This window comes from Natator depressus, chromosome 9 (assembly GCF_965152275.1).
Source record: "Natator depressus isolate rNatDep1 chromosome 9, rNatDep2.hap1, whole genome shotgun sequence".
NCBI lineage: Eukaryota > Metazoa > Chordata > Testudines > Cheloniidae > Natator > Natator depressus.
Genome location: NC_134242.1, coordinates 81,192,421 through 81,211,450, shown reverse-complemented (window position 1 = coordinate 81,211,450; position 19,030 = coordinate 81,192,421). Strand labels below are relative to the sequence as shown.

The window sequence follows — 19,030 nt, the reverse complement described above, 5'->3', positions numbered from 1 at the left end:
TACTTCTAGAAGTTTTTGTTTTAAAAACTACACTACAGTCTACTGGTTGTAAGACTTTCTGTCTTCGGGCAACTGTTATTATTTGTTTAGTACATTTCCTGTTTGTGTTCACAGAGAACTGTTTGACAAATATATTTGCTATTGGGTATTCTAGTATTTAATTTGTCTCTGAATCTCTGGTAAACTAAATTTTGGTAAAAATATGGTATTAAAGCACTTTGAAAAAGATTGGATGTAAGCTACTTTATTTTCATGCATTTCAACACTGATGAGATTTCTGGTGGGAACTAAAATATTCCACAGTGAGAGGAAAAAGGTTCTACAAATCAGTATCATCTGAACTACTGTAGGCCATTTGTATTTTCTGTGTGTCTTCCTTACACTACTTACACACTGGGTAACATATGACCAGGTTTTTATTTACAGCTATGATATTTTGAATGGTGGAAGAATTTACATTGAAACCTTATTTTTAGCAAGGAACAAAAAAGCACGGAAGTAACTGTCATTTCACATATTAAACTAGAAAACTGGCTAATCAAATAAAACTGGCTCATTGTCTGAAACTCTATCCCAGTGAAAAATGCGGCTGTGAATATAATTAACCATCTGTCTAGTGAGCAATTGAAAATTGGGCTCATATATATTTTTATTTCAGTGTCTTCAATTCTGAACTGCTTGTGCATTTGTGCAAGAGTGATAACCGTAATGTATTTTGCTTACTAAGTGTACTATATGACGTGTCTGTTTTAATATCTGATTTTAAAAAAAATTAAACCCCGATGTTCAAAATTAATTGTGCAATTTGAAAATGGCATGTTTACAATATAGTAACCCAAACCAGTTCTAATGGATTAGTGACTAAAGCAAAGGCTATACATTTTGTCTCTAAAATGTCATCCAATATTTTACCCCCTGCTGAAAATATGTAAAGTACACATTCACTAGGTGAAAGGATTGTGTGTGTATTGGGGGGACGAAGAGGAGAGACATGACTGTGTGAGGGGGCAATCTTAAAAAAAAATTCTTTGGCCTTGGAATCTGTTCTGAGCCTTCCCCCATCTCTACTTGGTGGTCTGTTCATCCTTTTTGCCCCTTCCTGGCCTCTCTGGTCAGCTTGCTTGCAATCTATTCACATCCATCAACATCCTGGTATTCAGATTTGTGTTCGCTGTGTTTTTAGGTACCTGCTGTTATCAGTGGAACAGTATGGTAATGCAGTAACCACTGTGCCAACAGCAAAATATCTCTGCTAGAAAGTGTGTGTGTGTGTGTGTGTGTGTGCACCCGCACGTGCGCACACACACAATTTTTTTGTTTGTTTGTTTAAGTATAGTGGGGGGGAAATGACAGCACTCAAGCAGGGAGGATGCAATTAAGTTACTTCAGCTGATACCTAATACAAGAATACATTTGTTAAAATATGTGAACTGTGCACAAGGCAACAATCTTCAGTGAACCACTTTTTAAACAAATATTTGACAAAAGAACAGACCTGTTAAATGGATAACAATTATGTAAGCACATGGTGGGGCTTAATGTATGTCAAGTCTGTTAAATAAATCAACCTGTTCAATGAATAAATCTGCTATGCACCAATGCTTTATTTTTTAAAAAAGGCAATAAACCTAGTTGTGCATTTAAGATCTTTCCTGCTGTTTATATGAATCTTATGCCCAAATCCCTGATAAGAGAGAGGTCTTGAAGGTGCATATATGTGTATTTCAAAGTAGGGGGAGGAGAGATCAGCAAGTAATAAGATAGATATTAAAAATACACAAAGATGTGCTTAAGGATTCCCAGTGATATAATTCTCACTGATCCATGTCTTGATTGAGTATTAGCTTTGCAGTGGCAATGGCCCATATACAGCTACATTGATTTTGGTTTCTCTGTTCATGATGGCAGTTTCTGTGAATAATTATTTTCCCCAAAGTGCTAACTAAGGAAGAATGGCAGACCCTGGTTGGTCTACACAGCAGTACAATATCTTACAAATTGTGTATCCGGCTGAAAATAAAGAGTGCCAGTTCAAGTGTTTCTACACACAACAGAAATGTAAAAGGAAGACAAAAAAGGGGAACAGACCAACTAGCTTCGCCATTCATGTTTCCCCCGCCAACCTAAGAAGCTTTCAGCTCTGTACCTTACCAAGTTGCTTATAACAGTGACTTGCTAACCTTCCTAATTGTTCTGGATTGGGAGGTGTCTTTTCAGTGAAAAAGATCTTGACGGATAGACATGAACTTTTCAAGCTGGTGCAAAACAGGTAGTGGTAAGTATATATGTGAAATGTAAGGCAGACGGTACTTTTATGGAATACTCCCTTCCTGAGATGATGACTCCTGATGGATATTTGTGTGTGTGTATGTAATCTTTCTGTTTTTATCCATCCAAAATATGTCTGGAAAGGAAATAGAAGAGTGAGTGTGTGTTGCACGCATGCAGAGCCGAGGATGAAGCACACAGGAACGGGGACAAAGAATTCTCAGTTCAGGGGATCAGCCTATGGCATGACTTTCCAGATGAGATTAGACAGATCCAGAATCCAACCATTTTTAGGAAATGCTGAAAAACTTTCTACTCTGAGAAAGCCTTTCCTCCTTTGTGAGAATGACATTCACAACACCACCACCCCCACCAGTCGCCCCCTACAATCAAACACAAAAACCCAATCTAGAAAAGAATAACCCATCTCTTACCTCCCCACCCATCAAAAAGAACAACCAACCAAACTGAAACAGACAAACGAACCAACCAAAAATCTATCCCAGGTGGAATCCCCACACTCCGAAAAGGGAAAAGAGCCAGGGATCCCACAAAGTCAGCTAATACCTTGCTATTCCCAATCTGTTTTATGTGGAGTGTACTCAGATACTTCAGGGATGAGCTGAAGTTTAAAACCCCAAGATAGGTAGGTAGTCTGTGTGGAAAAATAAAATAAAATTTCCACTGCTGCTCAGTAATGACAATTTTCAGGGAATAACAACAGAATATATTAAGAATCCCGAGTAAAGGATTAATAACTCTGAAATAGTTTACTTATTACAAGGTTTTATACACTCAACTGGAGGAAGAGTGTATATTTAGTCTGTTGTAGATCTGGAGTAGTTTATCCCAGTTTGGAATTGGTTTTACAATCAGTATCCATGCATATAGTCAGATGCTAGAGATTCTTGATTTTGTGGAACCATCCAATATTGAATAAATGAGCCATACTGCATAAAACCAAGTGAACCATGTTTCACTGATATCTTGTCAGACCTCCCACTGCCACCATTCTTGCTATTATCGCATCATATACTAAGATTGCAAGCTGTTTGGGGTAGGAGCTTGTCTTATTTATTATATGTACTGTGTGCCTTACACAACAGGGCCTTCATCTTATGGCTGCTAGACGCTGCTGCAATACAATATTAAATAATGTGTTGTGTTGTCCTGTAGCGAGTGGCTAAGCTTAACAAGTTTAAGGTAATTAATTAGTTCTGGTTTCCAGATGTCATACATGGATTTTACATAAGATATCCATAAACTTAGGGCAAGCTGTTTTGTTATCAGTGTAAATGTGTTGAAAACCTCAATTTCACACCCAGTGACTTTACTAGCTTTGCTGATACCTAACAAACACAGAGTTGGCGTGAAAGTTATTGAAGTATCCATCATTTCTATAAAACAGTTTTGAACCTTCACCCATAAATTATACATAATGGGGTATTCCCACAAACAACAAAATAGTTGCTTTTGGTGAGTAACATTTTGGACAGTTAGATAGTAGTGCTAGCTATATTTTGTTAGCAATTCCAGGGGAATAATACAGTCTGGGTAAGACTGCATTTGTGTGACTCTGTTGCAAATTGATGTCTCCTGAGTGACAGATAGCAAGGGCTAGGCCAGTCAGTCTCTAATATATCTGTAGCAATGTCTTCATTCAGCACATATATCAAAGGATATCTTTCATCTAGTGTATTTGTCAGATCATGTTAAAATTTTTAATTTAATCTTTAGGCCTGCTTGCATATTGAAGGTGTTTCTGTATGTCTTTTACATCAGATGATTATAGAGATCTGGATGGTTGTAAAATTGCTTAACTCTAGGTACATGAAAAATTGTTCTGTTTCTAGATTGTAATTTTGCTGCAGCTATATAGAAATATAACCAGTTGCCATACCATGCCTGTGGTCCATCTGTCTAGTCCATTGTCCTGTCACTGAGACTGTCTAGAACCAGCTTCCTCATAGGAAGGTGCAAGAAACCATGCAGTAGACATTTATAGGGTAACCTGCCCTCAGAGAAAGTTTCCTTCTAACCCTAAATAGTTAGAAGTTGGCTTATGCCCTAAAGCATGGGGGTTTATACCTTAAGCTCTTGTTTTGTTACTGAAGTCATCAAATCTTGATTTAAAGACTTAAGTTACAGAAAATCCAACATTTACTCTAGTTCAAAGCAGCAAGTAACCCACACCCCACACTGCAGAGGAAAGCAAAAAATTCCCCTGCTCTTTGTTAATCTGACCTGAGGGAAAATTCCCTCCTGACTCTAAAGATGATCCTGAGCATGTGGGTGAGATCTACCAGTGAGACTACCTCGGAAAGAATTCTCTGGAGTAACTCAGCCCTCTCCATCTAGTGTCCCAACTCTGACTGTTGAAGATATTTGCTAATAGCAGTTGCGTTTGGGCCATATGCCATTGTAGGCAACCTCATTGTACCATCTCCTCCAGAAACTTATGAAGCTCAGTCTTGAAACAAATTACGTTTTTTGTCCCCACTGCTCCCCTTGGAAGGCTGTTCCAGAACTTCAGTCCTCTGATGGTTAGAAACCTTCGCCTAATTTCAAGCCTAAACTTGTTGCCGGCCAGTTTATATCCATCTGTTCTTGTGCCAAAATGGGCCCTAAATTAAACAACTCCTCTCCCTCCCTGTTGTTTATCCCTCTGATGTATTTATAGAGGGCAATCGTATCTCCCCACAGCCTTTGTTTTGTTCGCCTCAACAAGCCACGCTCTGTAAGTTTCCTCTCATAAGGCAGGTTTTCCATTCCTCTGATTGTCCTAGTAGCCCTTCTCTATACCTGTTCCAGTTTGAATTAATCTTTTTTAAACATGGGAGACCAGAACTGCACACAGTATTCCAGATGAGGTCTCACCAGTGCCTTGTACAGTGGTAATAACACTTTATTATCTCTACGTGAAGTTTGAATTCAGATGTGAACTTCCTCAGACGGTGGAAGAGTTTGGTTTCCAGTTTGGCTCATTATACAGTGGCCTGACTTGCAAAGCTTAGTGCATAGATGGATCTGGACTTCCCTAAGATTGGCAGAACGGTGAGGTTATGTATCAGGTGTTCTGGTTCAGCCCTATCTATAATTACAAACATTGTTACCCTTTCTATACAGAACATTTTCATGTTTCTTCATCCCATGTGGGATTTTCCTTACTGTTTAATTTTATGAAAGTGGTCTTTACTGTTGTGGTTTTTTTTTTTATGGTTAAGCTTTGAAATTATTCTGTAGTTCCTAATGCAGGAGTGCAGGAGGGGAGCAACGGGGTTTTTGGAAATATGATTAGGATTTGGAGACATTTCCAGTCTTTCTCTCCTTTATAGGGTTGCTAGTTTGGGTTGGACGTATTCCTGGAGGCTTCATCATATGACATCATCTTTAATTAAAGATTTATCTTTAATTCCTGGAGACTCCAGGACAATCCTGGAGGTTTGGCAGCCCTACTCCTTTAGAAGTTCTATACATACATGGGCTTTAGCATCATGATGCAATTATTTCTGGAGTGCTGTAAGTGTACAGAGAGATGGTCTGCACTTCTCATGCGAGAGCTGCAATTGTGAGGACATGCAGACATTTAGAGAGAGATTTTTCAATAGAATTTGGCTCACATTGTGCAACCCTGTAAATGACTAGTTTTTCAAATGTATCCAGTACCCAGCAGCTTCCATGCGGAACACTGGGAGCTGCTGAATGTTGAGTTCTTTTGAAAATCTGTATATTTATTTGCCTTAGTGAGACCTGAGCTCTTTTGGAAATGTGGTCCGTAAAATCCCCAGTATTATAGAAATCTCTTGTTTGTTATGCTGTACAGTGTTTCAAAGCTGCATTTGGAGCCACAGACTTGGAAAAGGCCAAATTCTTTCCCACCCTTCAAAGTTTTCTCCCAGAGGCACTTAGACATGAAAGTCACAGTGCAAAACGGCCAAGAGTAGAGACTAGAAAGTCCACAGATTTTGTCTCCTGTACAGTGTACAAGTGACTAACTGGAATATGTGATGGGGAACAAGAGCTGAGGCTTTATGAAAAGCCTATTTATTAGTATTAATTATTCTTTTATTAGTTACAGCATCTGTAGTTGATTGGCAGTAGAAGAACCCAAAGTAAAAAATATTAAATCTTCAGAAGTTTTTTCAAAGCTTCCATTTTTCATAAGAAGCTTGTGAGACTTCAAATCTAAAGCCTCCAAAGCTTTTTTTTCCCCTTCAAAAGTGCTATTGAAGCTGTTTTTTTATGTTTTGATTTTTAGCATTTTAACTGAAACTACTAGTTTTCCACATCAAGACTGGTTCTTTCCCATCTGCTGCAATAGCCAGGTCTTCTGGTTTGGTCAGTTAGATTCCTTCCGAATCTCTATTTTAGCTGCCATTTCCCCCTGTGACTGATCTAGATTTCACACTGTAGTTGGTGCTTAAAACAAGCAGAAACACATGTAGCCTTGGGGGTGGAGGGACTTTTCGAGTCAGGATGATATCTGACCTTCATAGTTGTTGAATAACTACAACAAATTCTTTAACTGCTTCACTGAAACAAGGGTGTATGTTTGGGGAATTAGCAAATGAAAGGAATGAAGTGTCAGTATGGCTTAGTTGGTAGCATGGTTTTCTACAGGTCACAAGGTCACGGCTTAAAGTCCCAAATCCAGATTTATGGCTTATGCTGACATTTTGGTGCAATACTGATGGCTGACTGGTGCTGTCTTGCAGATGAGATATTAAACAGAAGTCCCTCTTGGCTGTCTCTGATAGCTGAGCAAGTACAAATTAAGGATTTGATTTTTAAGGAGTGTCTCAGATTTGTTAATGCAAATAATAGAGTAGAATCATAGAATATCAGGGTTGAAAGGGACCTCAGGAGATCATCTAGTCCAACCCCCTCCTCAAAGCAGGACCAATCCCCAACTAAATCATCCCAGCCAGGGCTCTGTCAAGCCTGACCTTGAAAACCTCTAAGGAAGGAGATTCCACCTCCTCCCTAGGTAACCCATTTCAGTGCTTCACCACCCTCCTAGTGAGAAAATTTTTCCTAACATCCAATCTAAACCTCCCCCACTGCATTGAGTGAGACCATTACTCCTTGTTCTGTCATCTGCTACCACTGAGAACAGTCTAGATCCATCCTCTTTGGAACCCCCCTTCCTGTAGTTGAAAGCAGATATCAAATCCCCCCTCATTCTTCTCTTCTGCAGACTAAACAATCGCAGTTCCCTCAGGCTCTCCTCATAAGTCATGTGTTCCAGTCCCCTAATCATTTTTGTTGCCCTCCGCTGGACGTTTTCCAATTTTTCCACATCCTTCTTGTAGACTGGGGCCCAAAACTGGACACAGTACTCCAGATGAGGCCTCACCAATGTCGAATAGTGGGGACTGATCATGTCCCTCGATCTGCTGGCAGTGCCCCTACTTATGCAGCCCAAAATGCCGTTAGCCTTCTTGGCAACAAGGGCATACTGTTGACTCATATCCAGCTTCTCATCCACTGTAACCCCTAGGTCCTTTTCTGCAGAACTGCTGCCTAGCCATTTGGTCCCTGGTCTGTAGTAGTGCATGGGATTCTTCCGTCCTAGGTGCAGGACTCTGCACTTGTCCTTGTTGAACCTCATCAGATTTCTTTTGGCCCAATCCTCTAATTTGTCTAAGTGCCTCTGTATCCTATCCCTACCCTCCAGTGTATCTACTACTTCTCCCAGTTTAGTGTCATCTGCAAACTTGCTGAGGGTGCAGTCCACGCCATCCTCCAGATCATTAATGAAGTTACAGTATTGAACAAAACCAGCCCCAGGACCGACCCTTGGGGCACTCCGCTTGATACCAGCTGCCAACTAGACATGGAGCCATTGATCACTACCCGTTGAGCCCGACGATCTAGCCAGCTTTCTATCCACCTTATAGGCCATTCATCCAGCCCATACTTCTTTAATTTGCTGGCAAGAATACTGTGGGAGGCCGTATTAAAAGCTTGCTAAAGTCCAGATATATCACATCCTTTGCTTTCCCCTCATCCACAGAGCCAGTTATCTCGCCATAGAAGGCAGTTAGGTTAGTCAGGCATGACTTGCCCTTGATGACTCTATGTTGACTGTTCCTGATCACTTTCGTCTCCTCCAAGTGCTTCAGAATTGATTCCTTGAGGACCTGCTTCATGATTTTTCCAGGGACTGAGGTGGAATTTTTTGACAAATAATTGTGGGTGTATTTGATAGCATAGTCACAGCTAGCTAGATAATTCAACCGGAATATTGAGTGGACAGATATCTATAGTTGGTATTTAAGGTGCCTTTAGTAATTTAGAGAGGGCAGTGCCAGAATTTTCTGAATCCAAAAGATGCGGTGACACTTAACTTTTTTGTTTTTGTTTTTAAACATGAAGGGGTATTTCTGGTGTCCTGATGACTAATCCCTCTGTTTACATATATTTTAAAATATTTGTTGTTGACCACGCAGTTTTTGTTGCATTTCTATATGGAGCAATGTGCAGTGACTTCATAGTGTCTAGCTGGATACTTCTACTTTAAAATGGCCCCGTATAACATAAAGTTCTTCTGTCTTTTTAAAAGAAATCCATTGTGTAGTAGTGTGTTGTACATTTTTGCAATATAATTAGATAATTGACACTGCTGATGTGGGCAAAAATATCGCAGACTCTGTGGTGATACCAACAAAATAGTTAATGTATAATATTGAAACATGTGACTATTAATAACCTAAAACATCTAAAGGTTAAAGGAAGTAAAGGAGAAAGAGCCCAACCAGTCATGACAAAATGCATTAAAACTCATCAGCTGCAACTGCTGTATAAATCAGTGAGTTTTTAATTGCAACAAAATCTTAGTCTTCTTCATCCATAAAATGGAGTTAAAAGAGTTTCTTTGATCAGCTGCTCTGTAGAAAAAATAACTTTGCCTATCCCAGTAATCTTTACCTACCTAATTGTCCTATTCATCTGGTCAGGTCATTTGACTGAGATCTAGTAATAAGATTTCAATAAGATGATTCTTCTTTATTGTGCCTCTATCTCTCTTTATATTAATCCCTTGCCTAATTTTTTTTATATTTGAACCCTGGCCTTTTCTGATTTTGTTTATTATAAACACTAGCTTTATTGAGTTTAAATGAATTTCTAGATAATCCATTGTATTGCAGAAAATATCTGTTTTGAAAAGATCAGTAAAAGGGTAAGTTTTTTAGATCAAATAGATTAATTCATCTCAGCTCCATGATGTCTAACATAGCAGCGAGTTCCATGGTCCGAGTCTGCAATGAATTTAGAGATTGTATTTTATACTATGTCACATTAATATACATTTTCTACTTGTGCTTTATAGATGGATAAGAAAATAGTGCTGAATAGCCACTAGAATGTGATGTGAGATTTGCTCTTTAGGAGCTCTGGCAGGTAGATTGCTATAGTAGTGATGAAGAGTTACAAATAGCATTAGCTTGTGATTGACATATTGACCATTACATGGTGACTGGTCTGTGGAATTATTGACTTCTGATTAATGTATTAAGCAAACTCTGTGGTATCCCAATCTTCCTTGCACTAACGACTGGCAGATGTTTTATTACTGTTAACCAAAAAGACCCTCATAGTCTTTTCAGGATGTTGAGGGGTGCTACTGTAGTAAGTTTTTCAGCTCCTCCTCTGCAGTTACAGATAGCTCAGAATTTCACAGGCTAGTCCAGGACAGATTTAGGAAGGCCATGATTTAAACCTTCAACCATAGCAATCAGTTTAGATTTTGGAGGTTATCACTGCCACAAAAAGTCTAGAGATTTTGAACAAAACTTCTGTGATCAGCTTTTTATCTTCATAGGCACCCAAGACCAACCCTGACCTTTTGCCAACCATTTTCTGAAACTATAGGAAGAGGAGAGACACAAGAATGGGGTGGAGAAAGCTACTGAAAAGGAATAGGTGGAGAGGTTTCAAGGAGGTAGCAGGTCAGAAATTTCAATGTTGGTGACAGGGCAGGAGAGGGAAATACTGCATAAGTTATGCTTCAGAACTGACTGTACAATACAGTACTGAACGTCTTTATCTGTGCACTGATCGATAAGCTTGTGCATGGGGGAACGCACACATCATATTTCAAATGCTTACTGATTGTGCAATTCTTAAATTTTATATGAAACCTTTGGGTTGCTTTTCCCCATTTCAACCTGTAATAAACCACAAAATTAATTTTGCTGCTGGCGGTGTGCCACACGTGAGTTCTGGTGCCAATATTCTACTCCGTGACATTCAAACGAAAGGAGATATTACAGGGTGTGCAGTAAGTTCAATTGCGTTAAGCTTGTGCACGTGCTGAATGCAACCGGTAAAGTCACACTTAGATCTCAAGTACAAGTAAATAAAAAGTCGAGGTGGTAACTCTCAATTCTTAAGTAACCCATTAGTCTCGTAAGTACTGCTATACATCTGTAACTTCATTAGTATCTTGAAAGACCCTTTTGCCGTGTTTAGGGGCAGAATGGCATCCTGGGCTATTAGCTCTTAAATTTTGAGCATGAAAGACTGGAGAGGTCATACAGCTAAAACACTGTGTACTGCTTAAAACATCTGGAGGGTACTGGAAACAGAGGAATACTCTCCTTTGGATCCAAGGATAGTTGTGTTGGGTATCCCTCTAGAAGATAACTCTGTTACCACTCACCCACAAAAATTTCACCATATTTTTTTTTCTTGCACAATTCTATGCATCACATGATAATGGGCTGACAATATATGAATAGAGCTGGTAAATATTACAGTGTAAGCCCAATGAAGAGCTGTTTTGTAGTCTGTAAAATAAAGGGAGATTAAAAAACAAAAACAACTTCCCCATAACTTGGAATTCTTGACTATGTACACAGTAGTATGAAATCAACCATTTCTTTAATTTTATTTCCTGTGAGACAAATTCTATGAAAGCAAACTTCATAGCAGATTCTGAAATCATATTGAAAATTAAGTTACATTAGGATGCATAAATTACTGCCCATGTGCAGTAGTGAACTTTAAGCATGCACAGTTCTGTCATTAAAAACAAAGTACATAAATGTTTTCAAAGGGCCTCTTATCTATTGTAGATATGATTTGAGAAATACAACTTTTAAAAATTTACCAAAACTCAGTGTGGGTTCAAAATTACATGCAGTTTTGAAATTGCCAGATGGAACAGATTTGAAAACAGAAAGCCCCTTCTTTTAGGTGTTCTCAATAGTATTAAAAGATTATAAGATTAAAAAAAATCTAAAATATGTGAAAATGGTAAATGTTTGTTTGTTTTTTAAAACTAAATACTTGGTATTTCCAGCTCAGCACCTTTCAGTGGAGGTTTTCAAATTATAAACACAAATTAAGTAAGCCTTACCACTACCCCAACCTAATTTGTTAGTGAGAGAACTGAGTGACAGAAAAATTAAGTGATTTACTCAGAATCGCACAGTCATGAATTGGACCCAGAAGTCCCGATTTGCCCAGTCCTGGACTCTATTTGTTGGGTATAATGCCTATCCTAAATTGTTTGTGATAAATTGATGGCAAAAATAAACCTTTATTCAGTAGACATCCTTTTGCACTCTTGATACACTACAGGTAATTAAAGGGATTTATTTAAAAATACTTGCAAAGCAAAACAACCAATGACAAAAACAACAAAAGCCCTCCTTTGAGCTGGAATTATTTTTGCCTAGCTTCTACCTGGAGCAAACTGCCTTTGTTTAATTTGTTTTCCCCAGCCAAATTATTGCCCCTGAAAACAAGAAATGAAGCAATGTAAACTTTAATTTATAGCAGTACAAGCAGGCTGGAAAGAAGCACCTGCAGACTGTGCAGCTGCCAAGGGAGGGAATGGGTAGGCATTAGGTTCCCAATGGACTTTCTGTTATATAACCAGGGTTTGGACTGGGTCAGGTTGTCAACTTTATGATCTTGTGTGTGGTACAGGGCACCCTACCTGACTGCTTGTATCATTGTGATAAAGGCAAGGCTTCTGTTTTGGTAGCTAGGTGAAGCTATAGTTTGAAAGTCTTTTACTCAGAGTCTTAAAAAGACTCTGAGTAAATACTTTTTCTATTGAAACCTTATGTCCTGCTCCCCAGTAAGTAGCAAACCACTGCACAGTATGGAGTGAATGGGGTGGAGCAAAAATTCCATCTCCTGGATAAAAAGAAATAGCTGAAAAATATTTGTCTAAAATGGAAGATTCATGCTGATGTGAAGCTGTGTTTACTTTTTGAAAATTCAGTTTATTAAACTCAAGGCTGCAGAACTCCAGGGATCAGAGATGCTGTCTGAACACCACCTTACACACTGCACAAGCAACTTTCAAAATTACTTTTTTAATTAAAGTTGTATCAGTTTAAATGTGTGTTAAAGGAAAGTTCACAGTCTCTTTAACAGCTGAAACTGTGCTACAAATGTGGGGAAACCTTTCTCTCCTATCTAAATCTATCTAAAACGGTTCAGTGTTGTATGATGAAATAAATTTATATATGTGAAGACAGAGTGCCCACGTCTTGCCAGAGGTGTCTGATTATGGGCCAGACTCTGCTGGTCTTATCCTCATAAACAGTTCCACTGACTTCAGTGGGATTAGATGTATGAGCAAGGCAAGGTTTGGTGCAAGGTAGAGCAGAGGAACAATCTACTCAGAACTCATTTAAATGGCAGTTGCCTAACAGGGTTCTCATGGGGAGCTATATGATGGGATTAGGTGTAAAATCTAATGTATGGGTACATGTGGAAGGGAGAGAAGATTGCTGAGCCAGTCAGGTACTGTAGGGAATACACGTGAATGGAATATATTAAGAAGGGGGGCAGGGGGAAGGCAACCCTGCTAGCTGAAAATTACATTTAACAATTACAGTTTTTTTAAACAATTAATTGAAGAGGATCTTGGCTTTTGGACATGGGAAGATTGTGATTGTAGTTGTTGGGTGATCTTATCCATTTTAATAACATTATTCCTCGGTGTATAATCAGCTGATTAGGGCTGGTAACACTTCTGACAAATCTATTTACTATCTGTGTTATATTTCAGTTTTCATTGTGTATAATACATATGTATTCTATGTATATAACCAGTTGTTGGCCAAATACAAGAGGCGGGCCAAATTCATTGCTGTGTGGCATCACTGACTTCAGTGGAGTTACGTTAAGGATGGATGTAACAGAATAACTGGATTTGATTGACTGAAATCTTAGTTTGAGGTTCATGGTCAGGTTTTTGCTCCTTTTGTTTAAATGTTGTTTTATTATTCATTTAACCTTTATATTGCAGTAGTACCTAAAGACCACAGCTAGGTTGAACCCCATTGTGGTAGGCATATTATGAATGCCAGTCTCTGCCTCTAAGGTTTAAGCTGAACCCAGGCGAGATGGATGTTGTGCTGTGGGGCAGAGGAAAACATTTTGAAGCATTTTAAGCCATGGTGCAGTCTCCTTTGGTTGAAGGTACACAACCACAATTGGTCAATTCAGTCCATAGCTTAAGAGTGCTCCTGGATTCCTCTCTGATGCTAAGCTCTCATGTAGCAGCATCAAAAAATAATGCTTCCTACTATCTCCAATTGGCTGGAAGACTGCATCCCATCCTGCTGAACAATGACCTGGCTTCAGTTATGCCCTTGTCACCTTTCTGGACTGCAGCAATGCGATATACCTGAACGAAGACATCAGCAGTTAAAAATCTCCATCTGGTACAGAATGCTGCAGTGCATCTCTTCAAGAACACAGTCTACTATGAGTACATCAGACCTGTTCTCTGCTCCCTACACTAGCTTACCATAGACCATTGAATCAAATTCAAGGTCTCTATCCTTCAAGGCACTCAGTAGCCTTTGCCCAGGGAATCTAAAAGATCAACCGAAGCTCCATGATAAAGACGGTGGTCCTCTGGCATAGTGGAACTGTCTTCAATAAAGGTAAAGCTAGTCTGTGCACGAGACAGAGTTTTCTTGTGGGCTAGCCTAAAACTGTGGAATGAACCTCATCACCTTCTGTTCTAAGAGCAAAACACAGTTAGACAAACACCTGTCAGGGATGGTCTAGATAATACTTAGTCCTGCCGTGAATGCAGGGGACTGGACTAGATGTCTTCTCGAGGTCCCTTCCAGTTCTATGAGTCTATGATTCTATGATCTCTTTGACCTTGCCCTCTCTAATAAATACATAGCAATGTATTTATATATATAAAAAATCCAAGACAAAACATGCCATTCCACACACCTCTCCCCCTGGGGAGAGGATGAGAGAATAAACACGTGACAGATATTAGTCTCATTACTTAATGCACTACTGGAAGGCACTCAGATACTACAGCGATGAGTGCACAACATAAGAACCCATATAGAACAGAAAAGAGCTTATAGTCCAAAAGACAGGACATAACAGGTAGATGAGGTGGACAAGCAGGCTGAGTGGGAGAGACAGATTAATGAATAAAGTAATAGGAAGTGCACAGTTCTTAGCTATCGGTGGCAGTGATCACAGCTCTCCACCTGCCTAGCTGTTATCAGATTGCAGTTTCCTGTATGCATTACAGAAGAGGTGAGTTTTGAGGTGGGCAAGAAGGTGGTGTCTTATGGATTCTCACTAGGAGCTTTTCCCACCTGTGAGTGGCGGCAAGTGAGAAAGCGGTAATCGTTTGCTGGAGAAGTAGGTGATCGGGGCTGGGGCAATTGGTGGAGCAAAGGCTGGAGTTGTCACTGTGATAGTATATTGGACAGGCGGGGTGGGGATAAACTGACGAGGGATGTGGGAGGAGGTATATATCTAATACTTAGAGGCATCACTCAGTGTTCTGAGCATAGGAGCCAGAAATCCCTGAATTCCAATCCTAGCCCTTTCATTGATGACTTTTGTGGCTTTAGGCAAGCATCATAACTGCTCTGCCCCAGTGACCCCATTTGTAAAATGAAATTACTAATACTTAAGTACCAACGTCCCACAGGTATTGTGAAGACTGGTTAAAGTTTGTAAAGTGCTTTGAAGATGAAAAGTACGCTAAGTGCCAAGTATTATAACTAATATATCAATTACCTTAAAATATACAGTTTTCAATTTCTCCTTCTGAAAAAAGTATTTCTTCTCATGCTAGTGTTGATTCCTCGCCTTTTCTTGTTACTTCTGTGTTGCATCTTTTGGCTCTTTCCATGTACAGTATGCAGTATGAATTTATAATAAGTCTGTGCTCGAAAATCAAAACATTCAGTAATATGTCATTACTACAGAAGTCTGTGAACCACAATTGAAAGGTGAGTGGGATGTGAAAACCCCTGTGCTGCTGCTACTTCTGTAGTCACTTATTCCCTAACTGGGTGCTAGCCATGGCTCATTTATGCAGTGAGATTCACTTAAGTGAATATGTGATAGATATTACAGTAAGCCTATTTAAAGAACACATTTACATTGTGTGAAGCCTTACAGATCTTACAGTGATGGCAGAACTTTTTGGAAAAGTTGAGGAATGAGTGTGCTAAGAGGCGTATAAATGTGATGGCCTTGTGGCTATGGCACAGGAGTGATTGCCAGAAGGTCTGCATTCTAACCCTGACTCTACCACAGACTTTTGGTGTGACTTTAGGCATATCTCTTAAAGGTCATCATTTTCCAAAGTAATGTGAGATGTTGGGTGCCCTAATTTTTGTGAGCTCAACTAGACACACTTTAGATATGACTTTTATCTGTAGTCACAACACACAACTCCAGGTGAAGTCAATGAGAGCTCCAAGTGCTCTACACCTCTGAAAACAAGACCCAAGGCATCTCAACATGGACATCTGAACACTGAGAAAATCAAAGGCTTCTTGAAAAATCTGGCCTGTAAAACTTTCTGACCCTCTATTTTCCTATTTGTAAAATGGAAATGTTTCCTCTCTCACAAGGGGTTGTCTGGCTTAATTCCAAAATGCTGATGAAGTACTTTAACCACAAACGCTCTCTTCCTGTTAAAGGTGCAGAAGTCTTTTTAATAACCACTCTTATTCAGGGCCAGTTCATGTGAGAAAAATGGCACCTCTAGCAGTGGTCCCTGAAAATAATCTGGGGAGGAGCCAGTTCTCAGCCTAAGCTAAGAGAGAGGAGTGTCACCAATGGCACTTTTTGTAGGATTCAGGCTGGGTGGTGGGTTCCTATTTAAGTACTGATCAAGCCTGATCCTACTCAGATTGTAAAGTTCTAAAGTGGGGAGGTGAGGGTAAAAATATAAGGATGGGGAAAACGAGAACAAAATTAGGAATGAGAGAGTAATTTATTCACCCTGAAGGGGCGAAAAAAGTATGATGTATCCCTTCCCCATCACTGAGGTTTTTCTAACAAATATATATAAAGTATACTTTTTCATTTTCCTTGTGTGCTTGCTTCTCTGAAACCCCCTGCCCCGCGAACCTTTTTATCTACTTTTCTTTTTTTCTCCACTGTCAAAAGCTCCAGATGATTTGATAAAGGTTTTCTCTCTCCCTGGTATCTGAGTTCACATTAGAGAATTAGAGGAAACAAGACAAACTTTGGTTCTAATAGCTGTCTCTCTAATTCTACCACATAATAGTGAGTAGCAGTACTTATATAATAGTATCTTGAATGTTAATAGACTTAATAACCAAATCAAGGGGGGCTAGAGGTGGGGAAGAGATCTCAACTTACCTTAAAAAAGTTGCATCTAGATATTGAAGGTGAGAAACTCATCTTTGAAGAAGAGTCAGCTATTGGAAATATATCTTCTGCAACTGGTAAGAGAAAACAGAGGAGAGGCTATCCTAATCAGAATAAATCTCCCATTACAAGTAGGACTGGATTTGCCCTCTGTTACACCAATTTTACACTGGCTTAGTTAAAGTTATACTAGTGCAAGACTACAGTAATGCAGTGGTGAATCAGGCTTGTAATACTTTTTAAAAAATCAAATGAGGTCTGTATAAGATATATACTTGTCTTGGGAATTATAAATGGGCGAGAAACTACCTTTATATAAATCTGTACGCTCCCAATGAAAAAAATCAATTCATTAATAATTTCTAGTTAGATCTTGCTCCTCACATCCATGGTATAGTATTTGTGATAGGGGACTTTAATTGGGTCCCAGAACTAAAGATAGACAGGGTGATTTAAAAAAAATAGTCAGGGGAGAAAAATTACTGAAATATTGTTAGCAGATATATGCAGAGAGAGTCAGTATTCTTACTCCAGAATGGATCTGGTGCTTGTAGGCTGTAAAGATCTATATATGGTATATAGAATTGATATTAACAATAGTATTTGTCAGATTATGTCCCTCTGTATGGGCAGCTGTACAAACTGCAGGGGAGGAAAGATGAGGAAAGCACTGGAGATTGTAAAATAGTCACAAAAATTAACCTTGAATATAGAGAACTGAATGATATGGAAAATGCTACTGGAGGTTGCTTGATAAGGTCTGATGTCCTAAGGAAAAAAATGAAGCAAGGTACAAAGGCTGGAAGTCTTCATAAGTATACAGTGTGACAGGATCCCCGGGGTGCATCCAGGGACCGTGGGACCACAGTGCCCCCTTATCTTTCCAGCCTGGGCTGTCTCTCACAATGCTTTGCTAGGGACAAGCAGCAAACCCCTCCAGGCACTGTTATCACTCAGCACGTGGCGCTCCACACCCAGCTAGATTGCATGAATGCTCCCAGAGCCACTCTTGAAATCACACAGAGAAAGGCACCATGCAAATACCCCCCGCTCTCAGCCTTGTACTCTAGGAATATACTGTCTTGCACTGCTCAAGACTCTTTTTTGAGCAGTGTAAGTTTATTAATTGGTCCCCACTTCATCAATAGAAAGTGGATATACTCCAGCCTTTGTAAACCTAGGTAGATTTACCGAACACTTTATGTAAACTCAGTGGTAAAGATAAACAGTAAAATAAGTTTATTGATTACAAAAGATAGATTTTAAGTGATTATAAGTGATAGGCAAAAGGTCAGTTAGTTACCAAAATAAAATAAAATATATGACCACGTAATCTAACCTCTCAACCCTATTAGACTGGGAAATATCTAGATTAAACAGTTTTTCTCACCCCACTGGATATTGCTCTTTATACTACACAGGTTTCACCCTTGAAACCTGGGCCAGTCTCCTCTGTCAGAGTCTTTAGTCTTCTAAGTGTCCTTGTTGCTTGAAGCACAGGTCGGGGGAGGAGAAAAGGCGAAGCATGGGGCCCCTGTGTTCTGTTTTATGCCCTTAGTCCATGTGCTTGGAGAACACAAGTCCAGGCATGCCTGGGTGGGCATTGCTGAGTCACCAGACAAGGTTGAGCAGTTCCCCTGGTGTGGCCTTGTGCAAGTGAGTCATTGCATTGTAGCTCCCTTGCTGGACAATGGCTGTTGATCGTTATTCGACACTCGCCCGGGCATTGGTTATCCCCCTGGTTATTGTCTTTGGGGAGCTAGTATCTGGGCGCTTCCCAAACCCACAGCATATTTTAGTGACAACCATACAACAAAAATCTCATAACTTCTTATGCATTGATGATATACATATTTAGATGGAACAGTGGGTTTCAGCAGATCATAACCTTTCCCATGATACCTAGCAAGGCACGCTTTATATGCAGTATCACAATTATATATAGATGAGGAATATGGGGTTACAGGGTGCTTGCCCAAGGTATAGAGTGGCACATACAGAAAATCAGAATCAATGCATAGCACATACAGATGAAAGGGGAGAAGTTACTATACTATGCCGGGATAGGGCAGAGTGACAAATAACATTAGCTTATGTCAAGAGCAACAAAGCTGAT

At 39.5% G+C, this 19,030-nt stretch overlaps 1 protein-coding gene across 1 annotated transcript in view; it reads left to right on the top strand.

Annotated features, from left to right (window-relative positions):
* Nucleotides 1-19,030, top strand: part of NEXMIF (neurite extension and migration factor) — a 234,415-nt gene that overhangs the window by 919 nt on the left and 214,466 nt on the right.